The sequence below is a fragment of the Rhipicephalus microplus genome, chromosome 4 (assembly GCF_043290135.1).
Source record: "Rhipicephalus microplus isolate Deutch F79 chromosome 4, USDA_Rmic, whole genome shotgun sequence".
Taxonomy (NCBI): Eukaryota; Metazoa; Arthropoda; class Arachnida; order Ixodida; family Ixodidae; genus Rhipicephalus; species Rhipicephalus microplus.
In genome coordinates this window covers 220,421,207-220,442,121 of record NC_134703.1, presented here as the reverse complement: position 1 = coordinate 220,442,121, position 20,915 = coordinate 220,421,207, and the positions used below count along the sequence as shown (strand labels likewise).

Here is a 20,915-nt window from a genome sequence, read left to right as displayed (position 1 = left end):
CAGACAAATTGACAGGACAGACCAAATGACTTATCCTATCGAATTTTAATAGTTTAAATTATCACCAGCAAAAAGCATTTCAATTCAAGCCAAGGATTATTCAATTCAATTGAAGGATTATGAACGTGCTAGAAATTGAAGTGATTGCACAGTGGAAAGTACACCCAGCCCTCGAAAAGTTGAGGTGGGTTCGATGTGATTTCACCTCTGATGACAGACAGTACTGTGGTGTAACTGTGCTTGCAGATGACCTAACATACCAGATTTTGCTTGTTTTAGATTAAGTGAAGGCAAAAACATCCAGCACTACAAACTGTATTTGCGATTTTTTTTTTATTCAAGGTAAACATGAAGTCTCCATGGGAGCAGGTTTGCTCTGGTAATTCATGGATTCATTTTACATTTTCAAATGTTAGCAAAGGTTATGTTGCACAACAGTCTCTTGTCAAGCAGAATGAGAAATTATGTGTACTAAACGCCTTCAGAAAAAGTCCACAAAGGCGGATGCTGTCCTTATTGCAGTACGTGTCCACACTGAGCCGAGCAGCAGTACGCGGCAGCATCCCAGCTCCGGTCACTGATCCACATTGCTTCAGGGGCCAGCCTAGAAGTAGCACAGGATAAAACAAAATGGTTTTAAATTTTGAGTTCAGAAACCTGCTCTCTAGCGACATTTATAGTTCCTTTTTAGGACAGTTGCATGTGAAAAAGTCTGCACTTTTAGGTGTGTCAAGATCACAGAGTAAGTCACAGAGATGGCATAGCATAGAGTACAAAACCGACAGCTGCACAAGTGGCTAAATCAAAGACTGAATGCAAGAACCCCAGGTGGTCAAAATTTCCGGAGCCCTCCACTACGGCGTCTCTCATAATCATGTAGTGGTTTTGGGGCGTTAAACCCCACAAATCCAAGACTGAACGCAAGGAATGGAAGCAGAGAGAGGTTTGCATATTTAAAAAATTATGTGACATAATCCCGTATTTAGTCTACTAGACTGCTTTACCATTCAAGCTGAATACACATGAATCACAATAGTGAATAGGAGCGATACTCTAATAGTGAGATGAAAGACTACCAAGTAGTTTCTAATTTTGTGTGGTTGGTTGCCGTAGCTACACGTTTAACAAAGCGAGAGTGAATTGCACGACAACAAAGAAAGAAGCACCGGCCCCCCTAAAGGCACCCAGAAGCTTCCACAAAAGACGGTGGTGCAGTATCTGTATTGGGGATCTCCCTAGCTGATGTGTAAAACAGTAAATGCTGTCAAGCTTTGAGAAGAAACTGAAGCTCTAAAACTGACACAAGCAGGAATGATCACAGTGCTAATTAAAAAATATTCAATCTCTATCATAACTGCTGTCATTTGGGTGGTCATGATGGCATCCAGTGGACATACATGAAGCTAACGAAGCAGTTCACATGATCTGGCATAAAAGAAGAAACAACAAGATAATCATATTAGTGCCAGATTAATAAAGTAAAGTTTAAGCAGCTGATTCAACATATGATACAATCACAACACTTTTCTGCACCGTTGGAGGTCACTCACATGGACTCGGGAAGAATTTTGTAAAAAAAATCTAAAGGTTATGGCTTGTAAAAGGTTGGTGGCAGCAAAAGCAGAAAAGGCCATACCAACAGTCTGATTTCCTTTCTAAACTAAATGATGTCTAACAAAAAGTCAGTATTAGTGAGACAGTGAACGAGATTCACAGAGTCATCAACCCAATAAACGGGCAAACCAACAGCAAATTGCACTCAGGTTTACTGCTCCATGTCATTCAGCAGTTAATGGGCTAGTGAAGCCAGCTAATTAAGACATATTGTAATACTTAAGCATGTGTCCAGACTTCCCAGAAGAATAGAAGAGCTGCCTTTAAATGACGTAGCTCATCGTGCACAGCCCTAAAAAGCATCTCTTGGGTGCACACTTCTTATGCATTTTTACATACTGCAGCCTCAATGAAGCTATTGCAGGAGTGGGAAAAAAACAACAAAAATAAACATTCATGAACGAACTTTTGACTGCTCCTGCAAAGCAACATATTTACCAGCCGACGTGGCTGTGAGTTGAAATGATGATCAGCCTGACAGAAAAGAGAACTAAAGAGGGTGAAGCTAAGTACAGAAAGAGAGTGAGAAGGAATTTCGACAAAAAACAGAATACAGCTGTACCGAGAATTGAGGTTCGTGACTTGGTGCTAGCGATGAAAGAATTGCGAAACTTAGCAGCGAGTCACAGAGGGCCATTCTCTTTTGTCAAAATGGCAAGCCAGCAGGGACATTTAAAGATTGCTCGATACGTTGGCCACGATAGCTCCTTCGAATTGGCCTGCACAGCCAACATTCTAAAGGAGTACGACACCACTTTTCAAAGGCGAGTTTACCCTGCCATGCGAATTTTATGGATACAAAGATCACTCTGAGCAAGTGAGAAGCAAATAAAATCGTGATAAGATATTTTATTTCTTATATTAAAGTCAGGTTTCCCGTGGCACATCAGGCAATTCTAGTGACTTTATGCTGTAATCTGCCTACTTCTGATGACGTCAGGTAGCAAAACGGCCACTCAGCGTCACAAAATCAATCAAAATGACTGCTTGTGGGTTGGCAATGGAGCCACAGTGCGTAACAGCCGAGCGAGTTTCTCGATTTCTCGCACAAGCACATGACGAGGAGCTCATATTGTGTTACGATGTCAGCGCACTGTAGATATGGAAACTAGCTTTTAAAATGATACGGTGATTACTTTTGCGGAGTGCAATCTCACTTTGCAGTACATTTTCTAGATCCTTGAAGGTTGGGCCTTTCATTTCATGCAAGAAAATTAAAAATTTTGCAGTTAGTACCCCTTTATCATCCAGGGAGGTTGTAAAACAAGTGCTGCGGAAGTGAAGCAAGCTTAAGCAGTTGCAAAATACAAACGATTTCTTGCGTAGGCAACTATGAGGACTGAGGTATTAAATAAAGAAGTTAGAAATGATGACATTAAGAGAATGTGTCACTGTACTATGTGCAGTCTTGTTACATACCACCTGTTAGCAACTTGTACAACGGACCAAGGTTAGTCTGCATAGAAAGAAAAATGTGACCTAACTTTTGCAAGTTCACCAAAATTTCAGTATGTTTTTTTTTAAATAATGCATAACAAATATGTGTCAATAGCATAGCATTGTGCCATTTTGTTAGTTACACCTTTGAGTATAATTATGGTAATAATGTTAGCATAATCTGTACAAATCAAACATTAACTGTCAACCTGAGGTGTAATGATGTTTTCTTTTTTTTTCATGGAGCCAAAACTAGCAGTGTTCCAAAGGGCCCAAAGAATTTCTCAGCAAGGTGCTGCAAACAGATTATAAACTGTTCATAAACTGATCATTCACAGCCCTACAGCTAGTGTAGCACTCCCCGTCACGCGCACTCGGCACACAATCATGATTCATTTGCCTTACGCGAACATGCATTCTCTGTTAAAGGGAATGCCAAGGAGGGTGCATTTTCTAACACCACGCACAACTTAGCTGCAGCTGGTTATTCTCTTCATTCACAGGACATTTGTCAATTAATTTACGTGTAAAGAATGCAAGCTCAAACGGCTAACGATTCCGGATTGCAGTTTTGATGTACACACTGCACTCTTTCACACACTAACTGCTGTGATTTACAACATGATGTTTACTCTGGGCACGCGATCGTAAAGATTTCCACATGCCTTCCCCAAAATACATGGCAACTGTGCGGTGAAGCCTCAGGTAACGCGTGCGTATTTATTTTATTATTTTATAGCTTTCGACAAACACTAAAAGCTGTGGGTTGCAGTTTATTTTTCTTTTTGTTGTGGTTTAGTTTATTCCACTGAAGTCAATGCGCACTAAATGCACTGTGCAACAGCAGCAATAGTCGTGCTCGCGCTGGGTAGCGTAGTAACCGAAGCTGTGCCTGCCCGAGCATCGTTTGCGACCGTGAGCGCACCGACGGTCTCCTAAGCAAGCATTTTATGGCTCTGTTCGGAACTGCAAAAATAACTTGCCGAGAACAGCATGTTGACGTCTTCTTAATCTTTACTGGATACGACGGTCCATTTCTTGGTGTCTCCTGCAGTCGTTTAAAGCGGACCATCACTGCCGGCGGCAGTGAAGTGCAGCTTCGGTAGAGGCACGCTCACAGCGTTTCTCGGCGCCCTTGAAGTTTCCACGCGTCCCTCCAAATGTTCGAAAGGCATTTTTCTCGATCAAGATCGCCTCAGCAAACAGCGCGCGCGAAGTCTTGGGGAGTTCTGTGTCTTGCCTGGCAGATGCCTGCAGCAACGCCTCCTCTAGGAAGATGCCTGCCGCATGAGAAAAAAAAAAACAGCTGCCACACCCTTCTCTCCTTCAAGTTGAAAATGATGACGATGATTAAAGGCCTCTTCTTTGAATCGGAGTGACAGCATGCGCCATCTAGCCTACCTTAATAGTTCGAGTTTAAATTTTGTCCCTCAACTCGGATGTCTTTTTTAATTTTGCCCAGCCGCTACTCTTGGCTGGGATGTTATTTTATCGACTTCTCTGCTTTTCCTCCACCAATACTCCAGCCGCTGCTTAGTAATACCTACTGCTGACCAGTTAATGCTTCCATCAACCGCGAAGCCCAGCGCCTCAGGAAGTGTGACTTTCCCCCCATTTCTATCCGGCTGAATCTTTTGGCATTCCATGACTATGTGGTCGATTGTTTCTTTATTTATGCCACATCCAACGCATGTCTCATCCTGTGACGAATATTTGCTCCTGTGTGTTAGCGCTCTCAAGCAGCCAGCCCGCGCCTCAAAGAGCAACGCACTACCTTTATTGTTGTCATAAAAGTTCTCTTTCCGGATCTCTTGTTTGCTTGCCTTGTAGATTCCCAGCTATCCCTTCTTTTCCATCCTCTCTTTCCACATGAGCGTCTCTGTTTCCCTCACTTGCTTTTTAACTGGCCCCCTTTGTTTATTTGCCGCGGTCAAGTTATATTTAGTCGCCAAAATGTTCTTGGTCGCTAGCGTCACCTGTGGCAGACGGTGCAACAACGCAACACTTTGCATAGCCTCCAAAACAGTGGTGCACAGTTGCAGGTCTCAAAGAACTCCCGACTGACGCGCCCCTATGGGCCGCAGATGAAAAACACTTAGCTGGTACCGCCTATCGCAGTGATGATAGAGAGATGGATCGATGGATGTGGTTGTGCCCTTTAGATCGGGCGGCGGCTAACGCTACCCAGCCGTAATACTTAGTGAACTAACCATTAGGTTTATCTTTTTTTTTTCATTTAAATAGTGAGCTTCAGGATTCGTATTTTGCAGCGAAGGGTTTAATTTTCACTCGTGCCTTGACTTAGCCACCAATCAGATGACCTCCTTCTAGTTAAGTCTACCCGCTTAAAGTCTATTGTGCCCTCCCTGTCCCTATCCCAGTGCTTTGAAAAACTCTGCGCCATCATCCTGAACTATACGGTGAAGCCCTTTACAGAACATTATCAGATGTTCGGCAGTTTCTTCTTCCTCCCCACACGCACTGCATACTGTGTCTACCCCTTCGTATTTGGCCCGATATGTCTTGGTTCGCAACACTCCCATCCTGGCCTCAAACAGTAGAGAACTACCCCGAGTATTATCATAGATCCTTTCCTTGGCAATTTCCTGCTTAAAAGTTCGATAGATCTCTAGTGCGGACTTCTTAATCATGCCTATTCTCCACATGTGAGTCTCCGTTTCCTTCACTTTCCTCTTAACCGATGGGTCTTTTTGGTTTGGCCACCTGCTGTTTTCTAAGTATTTACCAGTCAATTTCCTGGTTCACTTCCTCCATTTTGTATAGACATTGTTCATGTAGCTGAAAACCTTCCTAGCCCAACGCTCCTCCCCCATTTTTCTCAATCGCTTCTCAAATTTTATCTTGCTGCTAACTTTTCCCTGCCCTCAAATGATGTCCATCCCATATCACCTTGTACTCCCTGATTTGGTGTATTCCTGTGAGCTCCTACACTCTAAAAAAAGAGCGAGTAAAAAGGGTATCTTTTTGTCCCACAACAATAATCGTCATCATTATTGCGTTCCATCCTTGCACTATCGCTCCGCGCCTGGTACATTCCGGTCACGATAGACATGCCCATTATTAGGGTCACTTTGCATTCTCGATAGGAAAGTGGCCAGCGCCAAGTTTTCAAGAAAGGAAGCGCACGCAAGCCTGATGACGATTATTGTTGTGGGACAAAAAGACACCCTTTCTACTCGATATTTTTTTAGAGTGTAAAGCAAGCCTACCTATTCCATGTTGCTTAATTTCTAATCTTGCTTGAACTTCTGATCTCATTCACAAGACCGCATTGCCGAATATCAGCCCAGGAACCATGACCCCTTTCCATATACCTCTCACAACATCATACCTATTGTAATTCCACAGTGCCCTATTTTTCATCCCTGCTGCATTCCTGTTACCTTTAGTCGTCACGTATATTTCGTGTTTTCTTAGGTACTCGGTCCCATTGCTTATCCATACGCCCAGATATTTGTATTTATCTGTTATTTCTAGCGTGACCTCCTGTATTCTAAGCTCACTACCTTCGTTATCATTGAAAATTATGACTGCTGATTTTTCCTTACTGAATCTAAAATCTAACCTATCTCCCTCATTACCGCTGATGTCCATCAATCCCTGCAAATCTTCCTTGTTTTCAGCCATTAGCACTATATCATCTGCGTACATTATTGCTGGTAGTGCCTGATCAATGAGTTTTCCTTGTTTGACTAAAGAGGTTGATGCCCAGTCCACTTCCCTCTAATTTGGCCTCTAATCCTTGTAGGTACATCATGAATAAAAGGGTGACAGGGGACATCCCTGCCTAAGCCCCAAATTCACCTCTGTGGGCTTAGATACCTGTTTTCCCACTTTATATCTACCTTGTTACTTTTATACATGTTCTTTAAAAATTAGTGACTACATGTTTCACGCCTAGTGTGTCCAGTATTCCCCACAATTCCTCTTGAACCACGCTATCGCACGCTCCATTGATATCCAAAAATGCTAGCCACAGGGGTCTGTGTTCCTTTTCTGCTATTTCGATGCACTGCGTCAGTGAGAACAGATTGTCTTCCAACCTCCTGTGCTTCCGAAACCCATTCTGCAGTTCCCCCAGCACCCCCTCCTCCTCTATTCATGCTTGCCGTCTTTCCTTTATAATCTGCATCGCCAGCCTGTAGACCACTGATGTCACTGTTATAGGACGGTAGTTGTTTATGCCAGCTTTGTCCCCCTTTCCTTTATAGATCATGCTCATCCTGCTAAGTTTCCATCCATCGGGAACTTCACCATCGATTATAATTTTGCTCACTGCCTTTCTCAAAGCCTGCTTAGACTACGGACCTAATGTCTTTATCAGCATAAATGGGCCTGTTGATGTACTACTAGGAACCCTTTTCTCAGCCCTTTCCCACTCTTGTTGTGAAAATGGAGCCATTGCACCACTTGATTCATCCTTGTCTATTGTGGTGCATAAAGCACTTCTTTGTTGAAATGTTTCTGTCATCCTGGTTCTTATATATTCAATAGCTTCGTCCCCTTCTAGCCTAGCACCTTGGGCTGTAGTTATAAAATTCTGCTCTAGGCTCGTCTCATTTCTTAGGGAGTTTAGATGGTTCCAAAAAATCGCAGCGGCCTTTCGAATTTTTATGTACTTCTGCCAGCCACTGAGCTCCCTTTCTTCTAATCTTTTCATTGATCAGGAGGGATGCATCCCTTCTACAGCTTAGAAAGGTTTCCCATTTTCTTTCAACATCATCTGTCGGTTCACCCCGCTCCTTAGCATGTGTGTGTTCCCTAGAGGCTTCCTGACGTTTTGCTATGCCTCTCTTAACTTCCTCATCCCACCAACTTTTGGGTTTGTGTCTTCTTTTCCGGGGTGACTTGTCACGCGTCTTAGCAAGTTTTAGCTCAAACAGTCTAATTAGATTCGTGTATGTCCACACTGTTTTATTATCCTCCGTCATTACTTTCTGAATTTGTTTAGTGGCTATTTCAATTTGCCTTTCTGGATAAAAATTTTCATGTAGTTGCTTATCTTGTCTTCTTCCAACTTTCACTGCTCTTCCAAAACTTAGCTTGATACGGTTGTGATCACTACCCAGACTTCTGGAGCCACCTTCATCTATGTGCATTCCCCTGAGCTTATCATACATCCTATGTGACAACAGTGCATAATCTATCGTCGACTGCAGCCTTCCTACCTCCCATGTTATTTGCCCTTCACACTTCTCAGTACTGTTGCAAATGATCAAATCAAGCCTTTCACACATATCCATGATCATTTTGCCTGTCGGGTCGGTATACCCATCTATATCTTTTATGTGCGCATTCATGTCTCCTAGTATAATTATCTCGCACTCACTTCCTAACTCCTGAATGCCCTTTGATATACACTCTACCATTGCCTGGTTTTCCTCTCTGGCCTTTGCTCCCGTCCACAAGTACACGAAACTAAGGATTGTCATTTAACCTGCCACTTTTCCTTTTAGCCATAAATGTTCCTTGCACCCCTGCTTGAGCCTTTGCCAGTCTGTACTTTTATGAACGAATGCCCCAATACCACCCCACTTTCTGCTGCCTTCTGTTCTAATACAATATTCTCACGCGTAGTCCGGATTGTTCGGAGGCTGTTCCATGCCCCTGAGATGTGTTTCTACAAAACCATATACCATCGGCCTCTCTTCCCTTAGCTGTTCTTCTATCTCTTCCCACTTCAGCCTGTCCCTACCATCCTGCATGTACCCTATGTCTGAATTGGCTCGGCGCTCGTGGCTACGTCTATTTATGCCCCGGACTCTACCTATCTTAGATACTGGTGCCACTTTGGAATCGCATCTGTCCATACCACCTGTCAAAGAGACTCCCTGGTTGTTTTCCTCGTTACTAGCTATCCTGCACCCCGAAGGGACCGCTTGCCCCCCAAAAAAGCTACTGCGCGTCCTGCAAGTCGCCAACCCACCTCATCACCTAGCCGCCCATCGAAGTGAATTCTGTCTCGTTGAAAACCACCCCACCTATGCACCTCTCTGTTTATTTCCACCACCTCAAAGCCTTTCTCTCGACTCATCCGCCATATCTCTTGGTTTGCGTTGGCAACCGCTCTTAGCAGGTTGCTATCACGCACCGGTACCTCCGGTATTGTGCATATCAATACCTGTACCTGAAGAAAAGTGGCGCGCATGTGATCGACGCTTTTCGCGAGTGTGGTTGCTAGTCCGGCTGTATCTTCATAAGACATCGTTTCAACCGCCTGAAATTATCACGAGGTATCTACTGTCCGCTGTAGTTTTCAGTTTCGTGCTCGCTTGCCTCATGACCGCTTCGAGCTTGCATCCTGAAAACGCCCGTACTGCAACCCTCTTGACACCTCTTACCCTCTCTTTGATAGCTTCTGTCCATCCATTTATATTCGAGTCCCCGGTGATTATCACGTGCTGTGACTTTTCAGCTGGAACGTCCTGCACCTGGTACCGGTATCGTGCATATCGCTAAGAGAAGTGGCGCGCAAGTCATCGACGTCTTTCGCCAGTGTGGTTGCAAGTCCTGCTGTATCTTCATTCAAGACATTGTTTAAACCACCTGAAATGATCACGAGGTTTCGTCTACCAGCTGTAGTTTTGAGTTTTGCGCTCGCTTGCCTCATGACTGTTTCAAGCTCGCGTCCTGGGAACGCTCTACTGCAACTTTCTTGTCACCTCTTACCCTCTCTTTGTTGGCTTCTGTGCATCGATTTAAATACGAGTCCCCGGCGATTATCACATGCTGTGACTTTTCAGCTGGAGCATCCTGCTCCTGGGGGCTACGTGCACCTGTGACGCCGGCTGCTTTGTCCCCTCCCAGCCCCACCACTACCTCGCTGAATCTGGGCCTTGCGACAATTGAACCGGCTGAACCTGTTTTTTTTCCAAACTTGCTTGCTCTTCCTTCTCCGCCGTTCTTGTTGCCGGTTCCCTACTGTTCTCTCCGTAGGCCGCTTCTTTGTTCAGCTTCACTAGTGCTTCCTCGGCGGACTTCAGTCTTTCTCCAATTGCCCTCGTTTTCTCTTGCTCTGTCGCCAACACAGTCTCGAGCTCGGCGATTCTCATCAGCAGTTCTCTCTGGGCAACCATCATTTTCTCCATTTTTTCCTCGACCTCACATTGCCTACACTTCGCGTCAGCCTCTTCTCCATCCGCTTCTACGCTTGGGTCCACTTTCAAAACCACTCCGCATCCTGAACACTTTAGTCTTTTTAACCATGTCTTTATGACATCAATTGTCCCTATACTCGATAATTACTTAACTCGAGCCATGCACTACGAAAAAAAAAAGTCTAAGCTCTACTACAAATATTTGCGTGTTCAATGTACCCGCACCTCCCCCACGGGTTAGCAAAAGCAAAAAAAACAACAAAAAATTCAAACACACACAGCCGCATTAACTAATAAATACCTGGAGACTGGCCCCCGAAAAAGCCGCACCATAAAATAAGTGCTACGAATATTTCAGCCACTGCCTTATAATTATGAAGACAAGCTCAAAACATGCAAAAACACTTATCTGCGCAGTCGATCCGGAGCGCTCAAAAAACACGTCTATCCACCGTGACAGCCCGAACTGAACTAGTGTCGGTCGCCATAAGGAATCTTCGATTTGGCTTGCACTAGTTCAGAAAAGTGCAGGTGCAGAAAAAGCGGTGCCAAGCGGTGCAGTGAGCGTGCAGCGCCGGTCGAGCAAGTGCAGGTGCAGCCTCAACCACGCCTCGGCACTAGCCGACACTAGCGCGCGACGGCTACAGCCAAAACGAAGGCGTGAGTTGACGTGAGTGCAGGCCGGAGAACACCTTGTAGTGTAAGCCTAAAATAGCCGCCTCCGCCGCCTTGTCCGATCAATACACGGCCGTGATGGCACTTCTTGTGACTGCGATGGAATTGCTGGACTCGAGCAGCGACGACGATTCCGTCAGCGGTGCCGTTTGCAGTGACTGCGACGATGAGTACGACGATGCGTGCATCTTGGTCGCGTGCGCGTTGGTGCGCGACGATGCCAACCGTGTACCCGGGTACGAAAGCATTATCGGCAGGTACCATGAGTATGAATTCAAGCGCCTCTTCAGGCTGTCCAGGGAGACTTTTGATAGTTTCAGGGCCAAGTTCAAGACTTCAGCCTTCTACCCAAGGGCAGTGCAAGGCCGCCAACAAATCAGTGCCGAAAAAACATGCCTCATAGCGCTTGTGTACCTAGGCTCACAAATATCTATGTACGCCATAGGCGACAAATTCGATGTTACCGAGTCGTCTGTTCATGTTTGTGTGACACGGGTCGTTCACTTCTTACACGCTATTAGCGATGAGATAATTTGCTGGCCTAGTAGCGCGGAAGTGACCCGCATAAAGAACGGCTTCCTCGCCAAAAGTAAAGGCAAGGGCCCAAGAAACACCATCGGCTGTATCGATGGATCACACATCGGGATACTCACTCCAAGCGAATCTACGCAGTCTTACTTCAACCGGAAAAAGTGGCCTTCGATAATCCTGCAAGGAATCTGCGACGACAGGAACAAGTTGCTGAACGTGTTTATTGGGTTTCCAGGTTCGGTTCACGACGCCCGTGTCCTGAGGGAGAGCCCCTTCTTTGCACGCGCAATTCAGGAATGTGAAGACAATTATATACTGGGTGACAGTGCATATCCACTGATGCCATGGCTCATGACCCCATTCAAGGACAATGGAAGTTCTTTTCCTACGTGGAAAAAGAGCTTCAATAAACGACACAGTCAACAACGAGTGCTTATTGAGAACACCTTCGGCCTGCTTAAACAGCGTTTTAGGAGGCTCTACCTTGTTGATGCAAAAAGTGTGCAACAGTGCTGCTATATAGTTATGGCTGCGTGTGTGCTACACAACATGTGCAACGATGAAAGGGACTTCCTTGAGGAACTTGCAACGCTTCCCCAAGAAGAAGATGTGGGCAATGATGAAAGTGAAGGAGATTTTGATTGCAGTCTGCCAGGCTACAGTCAGTCTCTGCGAGAGTTCATTGCAAAGGAACAGTGCTAGAAGTTCATCTTTGCTTCGCGATTTATTCAGTGTGCAAATGTTTTGCGAAGTGGGGTGCCGCGTCTAGAAGCAATGTTTTTTTTTAACAAATTAGATGGAGTAGACACTGCTAGTGTTATAAAAGTTTATTGCCCATATTATAACCCGTCCTTATTTGAGAGTACGTCGATCAACCGATCGAATCGCTGCATGCGCTCATCATGCCGCTTTGCCTTTGCCTCTTCCCATTTTTTTCTTTCCTCCAGTTGTTTCACTGCTGCCTCCTCTTGCTTAGCTCTCGAAGCTTGCATTTTTTCTAATGCCTCCAAGAGCGGCGTGACTTGGGACCTACTCTGGCGCTTCCTTTTTGGCGTTGTGCTGCTCCGAACTTTGGATGCTGTGTTGCACTCGACTGGGACTGCTGCATCTTGAGGTGCTTCAGTGATGCTGGTGCTGTTGAAAGTAATTGTACAGGTGCCATGTCATTTCCAGGCTACAGCACAAATTAAGTAATTTTTACTTACTCTGGACTTGCACTAGGCAGGATTGTTTTTCCAGGCTCCAAGAGCAGCCTTGGATTTACACTATGTTCTTTTTCCAAGACTTCTGCCAGCTCTCTGTAATAGACACTATGAGAATCACTGAAGATATGAAGACACAATCGTAACTTACTCTTCATATTCACAGTTCACACGGTGGTGACCTGAAGAATTGTTGTCTTTTTTTGACTTTTTATATGCTCTGTCCAGCGACTTCCATTTGTTTTCCACTTGTGTGGCAGTCACGTTGCACAAGAACTCCGTATTGATGGCCTCAGCCAACTTCTTCCACAGAAGCCTTCTTGTGCTAAACAAAAAAGCAAAGCACAGTTAGTAGGAAAGAAGGAAGCGACGTAACGTGACCCAAGTCTTGCAGTAGCACATGAACCTTTCCTTAGTACTTCATATGTGTAGCTTTCAGGGATAATTGCTAGGGATGTTCGATTATTCGAAAATTTTGGATAATGAATCAAACAGCACTGTATTCGGTTCCTAAGTCGAATCGAATTGCACATATTCTAAGTAACAAATATTCTTTTAATAATCGGCACTGGCGGGAGAACCCCAAAACAACGAAACAGCTACAAGTCATTCTTTCAATCCCTAATGTGACCTGTACGCAGCCCAAGCTTTTGCAAGACTACCTACACTATATTGATTGTCGAATGAATGCGCTTCTGAAAGCTCCATTCTTGCTCAATTTTTACTGCACTTTAGCTGTATCGCATTTATCAGCTCCTGTCTTCGTCTTGTAATAACCAAAGGTGGGAACTACGAGTGCTTGCAGCTTCACGACTAGCAACAGATACAAGTTTTGCGTTTGCGTAAATTGTTCTTGCAGATGTAAATTTCAACGCCCATTGTTATCCGCTTTTAGTGCGCAGGCCATGTTGTGATGACGGGTTGATCTGCTCCGTTACATATTTAGTTGTATCTGCAATGTTTGGTTGTAAATTGTTTTGTTTTTGTGTCCCAATTTTATTTAAAGTGAGGTGACAAAGTCTCACGTTGATAACGCTAGTCAATGCCGTAGTTGAACCTACAATTACAAAATGTTACGAATATTCTAGTTCCTGCTGCATACGAGATTACCTTAGTTTTCGTAATTGTGGTATTTTGAGTAGATTCAAACTGACTGTAATGGCCTTTGTCGAAAGTTTGTGACTATTTGTTTCAAATAAAATGTTCTGTTCTAAGGCTGTTTTGAAAATGGTCTACTTACTATTCAAACAGTATTCAATTACTATTTGTATTCTATTTGGTGCCATTACTATTTGACTCTTACTTGATTAGGTTCCGAAATTCACTATTCACACACTTCTGATAACTGCGAACGTTCTTTTTGTGCGGGAAGCATTATGTTGGAGAAGTTGAACATTGTGTAAATCACTCTTTTGGATCATAAAGCTTCACTAAGGAGACAGCCATATTCTAACCTGTCTTTGCATTGTAAAACATGCAGCTGCGCAACCTTGTTTGCTGACACGACGGCGCAGTCTAGGTTCAAAGATAGGGTAGCACGTGTCAAGAAGCATATCTCTTTTAACAATGAGCTGCACCATCTTGAAAAGTGGCAGTGCGAGAGAAATGCGGACAGACAGTGAAGACACAAGGACTGCAGGGCGAGACTTGCTAGAGATGTGCCTCAGAATAACAACATGCAATTCCCTCTAGTGCAAATTCTCAAGGCAGCACTACACTTGCAACATGGCTTGAGCTTGGAGGTGCTGCACCTTTTCGGCAAGACAGCGGTTGTGCAATGCCCAACACAAAAGCACCGTCGCTGTTTTTGAAGATCACTTGACTTAATGAAACATTACGAATGCCTTCGTTGTGTATATATGTGCGTGACTATACATACTGTTTGTGTGTATATGTAAACGTATATGTCACAGTCAGGCGCATAGCCAAAATTTTTTTTCAGTGGGGGGGGGGCAGTAAAATGTAAATTGCTGGCAGTAAAATGTAGGCAACAATAACCATCGCCATTGTGAACTTCATGCGCCCTTATCTTGTTGGTGCTTGCCTAGAGTGAAACGGAATAATAAAAAGCTGCAAATAATTTTGGACATAGGATGACATACCGAAGTGCCCTGGTTTTTCCCACCAAGTCCTTCATTTCCGAGTATTTGGCGATGAAGAACCTTGTTTTTCGGGCGCTCCAAAGCTCTTCCACATCTTCAGCCGACGCGGCTGCTGCTGGAAATGCGGCTAAAGCCCCATCGCTGTCAACGTCGCCGTCGCAGGCAGGAGAAGGCGTCGGCGGTTGTGCCGGAGGGGGGTCATTTTCACGATTCCCTGCCATGAACCGCAACGTAACGCGCTTGCCGTCTGCAAGGGCGAAAACCAAGATTAAAAATACCGACATAGCATAAGCAATGCTACGAGGCTGTTTGCTGACCGACTACGACTCCTGGCCGCTAACCACGTTTTTTGGCAATGCATGCAGCCTGACTTACCTGATGCCTCATAGACGTAACCGTTGGCGTCCGTCATAAATGACCCGTCGGGATTGTGAAGTGCCTTAACTTCCTTTTGAACGCCCTGAACAACTATTTGCAACGTCGTCTGCTCTGGCCTTGGGGGGACGCCCGCCATGCTGCACTACTCTGCACCTGCTTTGGAGTGCGTGCACGCCGGTACAGAACTCGTCAGGAACTAGGCTTACACCTAGACAAAACGAGGGAGCCAGTGCAGAGGGTGCGACAGAGGGCGCGCGCTGCTCCGGCAAAACGAGGACGAAGGTGCTGCACCCTTTGAACTGGTTCAGCCGGTGCAGCCAAAACGAAGAGACCAATAGTGTCGGTCGCCGATAGTGTCGGTCGCCAGCGCTACTGCGCGGAGGTTTTTTAAAACTAGAGGCAGGCCAACTCCGCTGGGAGCGTGAGCCATTCCTCAGGCATCTTTCTAGAGGAGGCGTTGCCTGCAGCGTCGTTAGAGTGTACCGCCACAATTTGAGTGGCGCGACCGAAACGCTTTCCCCTTGCTTCCTCCATCCCCAACTTGTGGCGAAAGTAGCGGCGGCGCTGCCATCGCCCAATCTTCCCACTTGGTTTACTCGGCTGGCTCGGCGGCATGGCCGGCATCTCGGTTTTAGTCGCGAAATGACGAAGAAGTAGCGTCTAAACGATTGTTACGCGCCAGGTTGCACAACTGGATATCCGCGTGTGCAACAAAGTCGGAAGTTATCACTATTTAAGGCCCCGAAGGACGAAGAACGACGACTTCTTTGGGAGCGGAACAAGCCGCTTGACGCCGATTGTGCTGTGTGCGAGTTACATTTCAAACCACATTTCATTGTAAGAGACTACGTACATGTTATCAATGGTGTTCAAGTCCGAATTCCTAGGGGAGCGCCGACACTCGCCCCTGATGCAGTCCCGACGATCTTGCCTAACCTGCCTGCATATTTGACGCTCAAAACTCCGGCTCCGCGGACCCAAACAAAGCGGCGTCATCAGTGTGTGCCGGCTGAGAATGGCAACAGAAAACGGCGACGCATTAGCACTCCTGCACAGCTCCTTGTGGATACCAACGGTGCAACTTCTGCAGATGGCGACGAAGCTGACGAGGCAAGCTCAAGTCACTCGTCTGACGCGTTTGTCACTCTCGGTGACCTTCGTGGTCTTGTCCTACCAACAAAGTCATGGGCGCTGCACGAATTTCCTAGATTTGCCGGCGTGTCGTACGTAGCGTGCTCACTGAATCCTAGCACTCGTGAACTTTGCATTCAACGAGCCGTATACTTCACCTGTGCAGGCAATGGAATCGTGCAATGTGAAGCGTTCGTGCAAGAGAAACTAATCAGCAAGTCCAGTTTAGTAACTGTTCGAGAAGCCTCAGATGCTCTGCAGCTTGTTGCAAGCGTCCCACTCTGTTGTAGAGCAGCAGAAACTTCATTTTTGCCACCATCGGACCTTACCCACGGTCTACACGCGCAAATGAAGTGAAGATGAGAAATCTTCTACAGTGTCAAAAGCGCACAGAAGCACCTAAAATTGAGTAGGCTATAAATTGCTACAGTGGCGTAAAAGGATGTCATTTTTCGTGCATATTTTCTTACACTCTTAATTTTTTGACGGTACACCAAGAAGAAAAACAATTTTTCCTAGAAGAGGCTTGTAAGCGAGAGAACGTGCAAATAATGACGCGAGAGAGAGAGATAGACTTTATTAATTTCTGGCAGATTGCTGGGATGGGCTCCCACCTAGGGGCCAACGGAGAGACCGTGTCTCCCGGCAGCTTCCTTGGCCTGCTGGATCGCCCAAAGTTGTTTGTCCAGGCCCGAACTGAGCAGCGCAGTCCGCCAACGCGCCCGAAGGTCTTCATTGGAGGCCGCGACCCCAGAATTTCTGAATAATGCTGGACATTCCCATAGTATATGGTCGAGAGTGGCTCTGGTGGTACAGTACTGGCATAGATTAGAACTATAGACGTCAGGATATATGTGGTGCATGATGACAGGGTTCGTGTATGTGCGTGTTTGTAGCTGTCGCCACTGAACGGACTGGGCCCGATTTAGCTTGGAGTGAGGCGGAGGGTACTCCCGCCTTTGCAGTCGATAGTGTTGAATTAGGTCATTAAATTTAGTGAGCCGATCGTTCCATTCCCACACCGGCGCAGAAAGGTCCGTTTGGGTGGCCGCTTCGTCTGACGTGACTCGGAACGTAAGACCTCGAGCCACGTTGTGCGCCACTTCATTCGGATTGGCCTCCGCGTTACCTAGTGGTGTGTGGGCAGGGAACCACAAGATGTGTACGTATTTGTCCGCCTCGTGAATTTTGCCTGTATTAAGAATCCGCAATGCCTCGGGGGAGATTCTGCCGCTGGCGTAGTTTCTAACGGCTGTCTGCGAGTCGCTGATTACGCATGAGGCGTTAGTGTGGGCTACGGCCATCGCGATAGCCACTTCCTCTGCCGTTTCTACGTTCCGTGTTATGATTGACGCGCTGCTTTTGCATTGTTGTGTGTGGTCTACGACAGCAGCCACTTGGATGGTTTGAAGTTTTGAAGGAAGACCAATGAGGGTGAGGTTAAACAACATGGGAGATATCACGGAACCCTGTGGGGTGCCTGCACTTCCTATGGTTATTTCGGACGACCTGAGTGCTCCCACAGTGATCGTGGCCGTTCTGCCCGTAAGAAATGCCCTAATATAGTTGTACGTGCGAAGCCCCAAGTTTAGGGTATTGACCTGATTTAGAATTGTCCTATGCGTGACAGAGTCAAAAGCCTTCTTCAGATCAAGACCAAGTATGCCCTTAGTGGAGCGTCCCGTACTGTCTATGATGTGATGCTTAAGCTGCAACATGGCATCCTGCGTTGAAAGATGCCTGCGGAAGCCAATCATGGTGTGTGGGAAAAAATCATTGTCTTCGAGGTAATTTGTCAGTCTAGCCAGGAAAGCGTGTTCCATCAATTTGCCTATACAAGATGTTAAGGAGATGGGCCTAAGATTGTCAGTATTCAGTGGTTTGCCTGGTTTCGGAATCAGAATCACCTTGGCCGTTTTCCAATGCGGGGGCAAGATTCCGGTCTTCCAGCAGTTATTAATATAGTCTGTGATATGCGTGATCGACTCATCGTCCAAATTGCGTATCATCTTATTCGTGATGTTATCCGGACCTGGTGCAAATTTGGTGTTAAGTTTTTGTAGGGCGGCACGGATATCCGCTTCGGTGAATTCTTCGTCTAGAGTAGTGTTGATCTGGCCCGTATAATCTGGATGCTGCTGAGTAGGAGCCTGAGAGATATATTTGAGCTCTACCTCCCTAAGAAACTCCTCCTCGGTGCCCTTGTAAGCATGTATTAGTTTGTTGATGGTTTGTTGTTGGGCGGTTTTGCTGACTTCTGGGTCGATCAGGAACCGTAGAAAATGCCAAGTTTTACTAAGACTTAGTTGCCTGTCCATCGCATCGCAGGTTTCATCCCAGTGTTGCCGGCTTAGCTGTGTTGCATACATCTCTATCTCTGTGTTGAGGAGTGCTATGCGTTTCCTGAGGTTTCTGTTGTGTTTCTGTGTCTTCCACCTCTTTTGGAGCGATTGCTTTGCCTCCCACATGTGGAGGAGCCGGCTATCGATCTCTTCGAGGTGTGCCTCAGGAGGTACGATTCGGGTGGCATTATTAATATCCTGTTTAAGCGTGTGTATCCAGTCCTCTATGTCGCTGATGGGTTGGACCTGGTTCTCACGTGATTTGTGGAACTGGGTCCAGTCTACCAACTTTAGCTCTTTTCCCGTGAATTTACGTGGGCCACCTTGAACATGTACCTCGATGATGTAGTGGTCGCTACCCAGGTCCTCTAGAGTATTTTTCCAGGTGGCTGCTGATGTGTTTCTCGTGAACGTCAGATCAGGCGTTGTGTCTTTACTGGAGCTAGTGCCCGCACGTGTGGGTGTGCTAGGGTTGGTGATGAGAGTTAATCCCTCTTGCTGCGAGTCAAACCAGAGGGCCCTACCTTTAGGAAACACATAAGAGTATCCCCAGGCAGTGTGTGGTGCGTTGAAGTCCCCCGCTATTAAGATGGGATTTTGGCCAGCGATGTTGAGGGCGCGTTTAAAGAGTGTGAGAAATCTGTGCTTTTTTTGTTTAGGGTTGCTGTATATGTTTAGTATAAAAAGACTTTCCTGTGTCTTGCGTTGCGGAACGAGTTTAATAAATATATTGTCTATATTGGTAATTTCCGTGTCGTGTTGCGTGAACGTAAGGTTTCGTCTAACTAGGGTGGTAAGGACAGTCGTCTCCCCGTTGACATGTCCGATCGAGCGGTAGCCTGCCAATTTAGCGAGACAATGTGTCTCCTGCAATAAAATAATATCGGGCTTAACTTTCCCCTTAAGGTATTGGTTAAGGTTTGCTTGCTTATTCGCGTAGCTTCTACAATTCCATTGCCAAATTGTGTAGGCGTGATTTCTAGCTATGATGAGATGCAGGGGGTAGGAATGTCGCCGGCTGTATCACACTGAATGCCGACGAGGAAGGTTGCTTTACATTCGCTGTGGGGTCCAGTCCGCTAGGTGGCAGAGGGGTGATTCTAGCCTCCACAGCGATGAGTCGCTGTTGTGGGTGTTCGTTTTGTTGCTGGGTAATTTTAGCTATAGTCTCTACGCGGTCAGTAAGGGCTGAGATCAGTCGGGATGCGTTGCTCATCCACTCATTTAATTCTTTGACTGATTGCTGAACTTCCTTCAGGACTTTATTCTCGGGCGTTACGCGTGCGGGTTTGTATTCATTGGCCTGGGTTTCGGCTCTGCGCTTGGGAGGTGGTGGTGTTGTACCTTCCTCCAATTTTTCACTGGGTGTAACAGCTGAGAGCGGTGGTACTACTGGTGGAGCATGTTTTGTTGTTTTATAGTGGTGTAACTCCTCCTTGAGGGTCCTGTTTTCCTCTGCTAAAGCTGTCATTTTCTGGTTACATTGTGCTAACATCTGCTTTAGCTGTGCTATTTCAGCCTCTAATTTATCAAGTTTGCCTTGAGAAGCGGCCTCCTCAGACCCCGAGCGCGCCCCCTTGACTACGTCTACCCAGCCCACCTTGAAGGTTGCGCCAGGTCCAGGTGTACGGCTCCGAGATGTTGACTGCAACCGGGAGCGGTGCCGGGAGTGGGGCCGGGAGCGGGGCCGGGAGCGGGGCCGGGGGCGAGACCGCGACCGAGACCGCGACCGAGATCTCGACCAGGCTTTCTTTCCGGGCTTCCGGGTAGGGGTAGTGTCCCGCTGCTCGAGGCTGTTGTCGACAGGCGTTGGCTTCGTCGGGTAGTCTTCATATCGTTGTTGTTGTCGCTCCCATCGCCGGCGTTTCACCAGGTACGGCGTCTTGTAACGTGCCCTGCACGCCTTCTCGGCCGTCTGGTGGTCGCCGCCGCATAGTTGACAAGTGGGCTGGCATTGGCGATCTTGCGGGGGGTTGGTCGTACCACAGCCACGGCACACGTGGTCTTTCGGGTTTGGGCATACATCTGCGCGGTGCCCCAGGTGTTCGCATTGGTAACACGTCTCTATCTGTTCGCGGTAAAGGGAGCACTTCAACATTGCCCCACCGTATCGAACGTATGTTGGCACGCGAAGACCAGCGAACAGTACGATCACCGTCGTTGCGTTGCTGAGGCGTTTTGCAGCGATGGCTGTAGGGTTCTTTGTTGTAATCACATTAGCTGTAATATCTCGGGCAGTATCTTCCAACGGGATATCACGTATCACGCCTTTCGACGTACCGTCTGGTGCTGCTTCATATGCGCTGGTATCGTACGTCTTGTTGCCGACCACAATGCGAGAGATTTTCTGATATCTATCAGCATGCGCCTCGATGGGTGTGCTGA

General features: G+C 46.5%; 1 long non-coding RNA gene across 1 annotated transcript; it reads right to left on the bottom strand.

Annotated features, from left to right (window-relative positions):
• Positions 1–307: 307 nt before the first annotated feature.
• LOC142814759 (uncharacterized) lies at positions 308–4,349 on the bottom strand. Its single transcript, XR_012895081.1, has 2 exons — positions 4,035–4,349; positions 308–604 (listed from the first exon to the last, which is right to left on the bottom strand). It is a non-coding gene; the product is annotated as an uncharacterized LOC142814759 (long non-coding RNA).
• Positions 4,350–20,915: the final 16,566 nt, after the last annotated feature.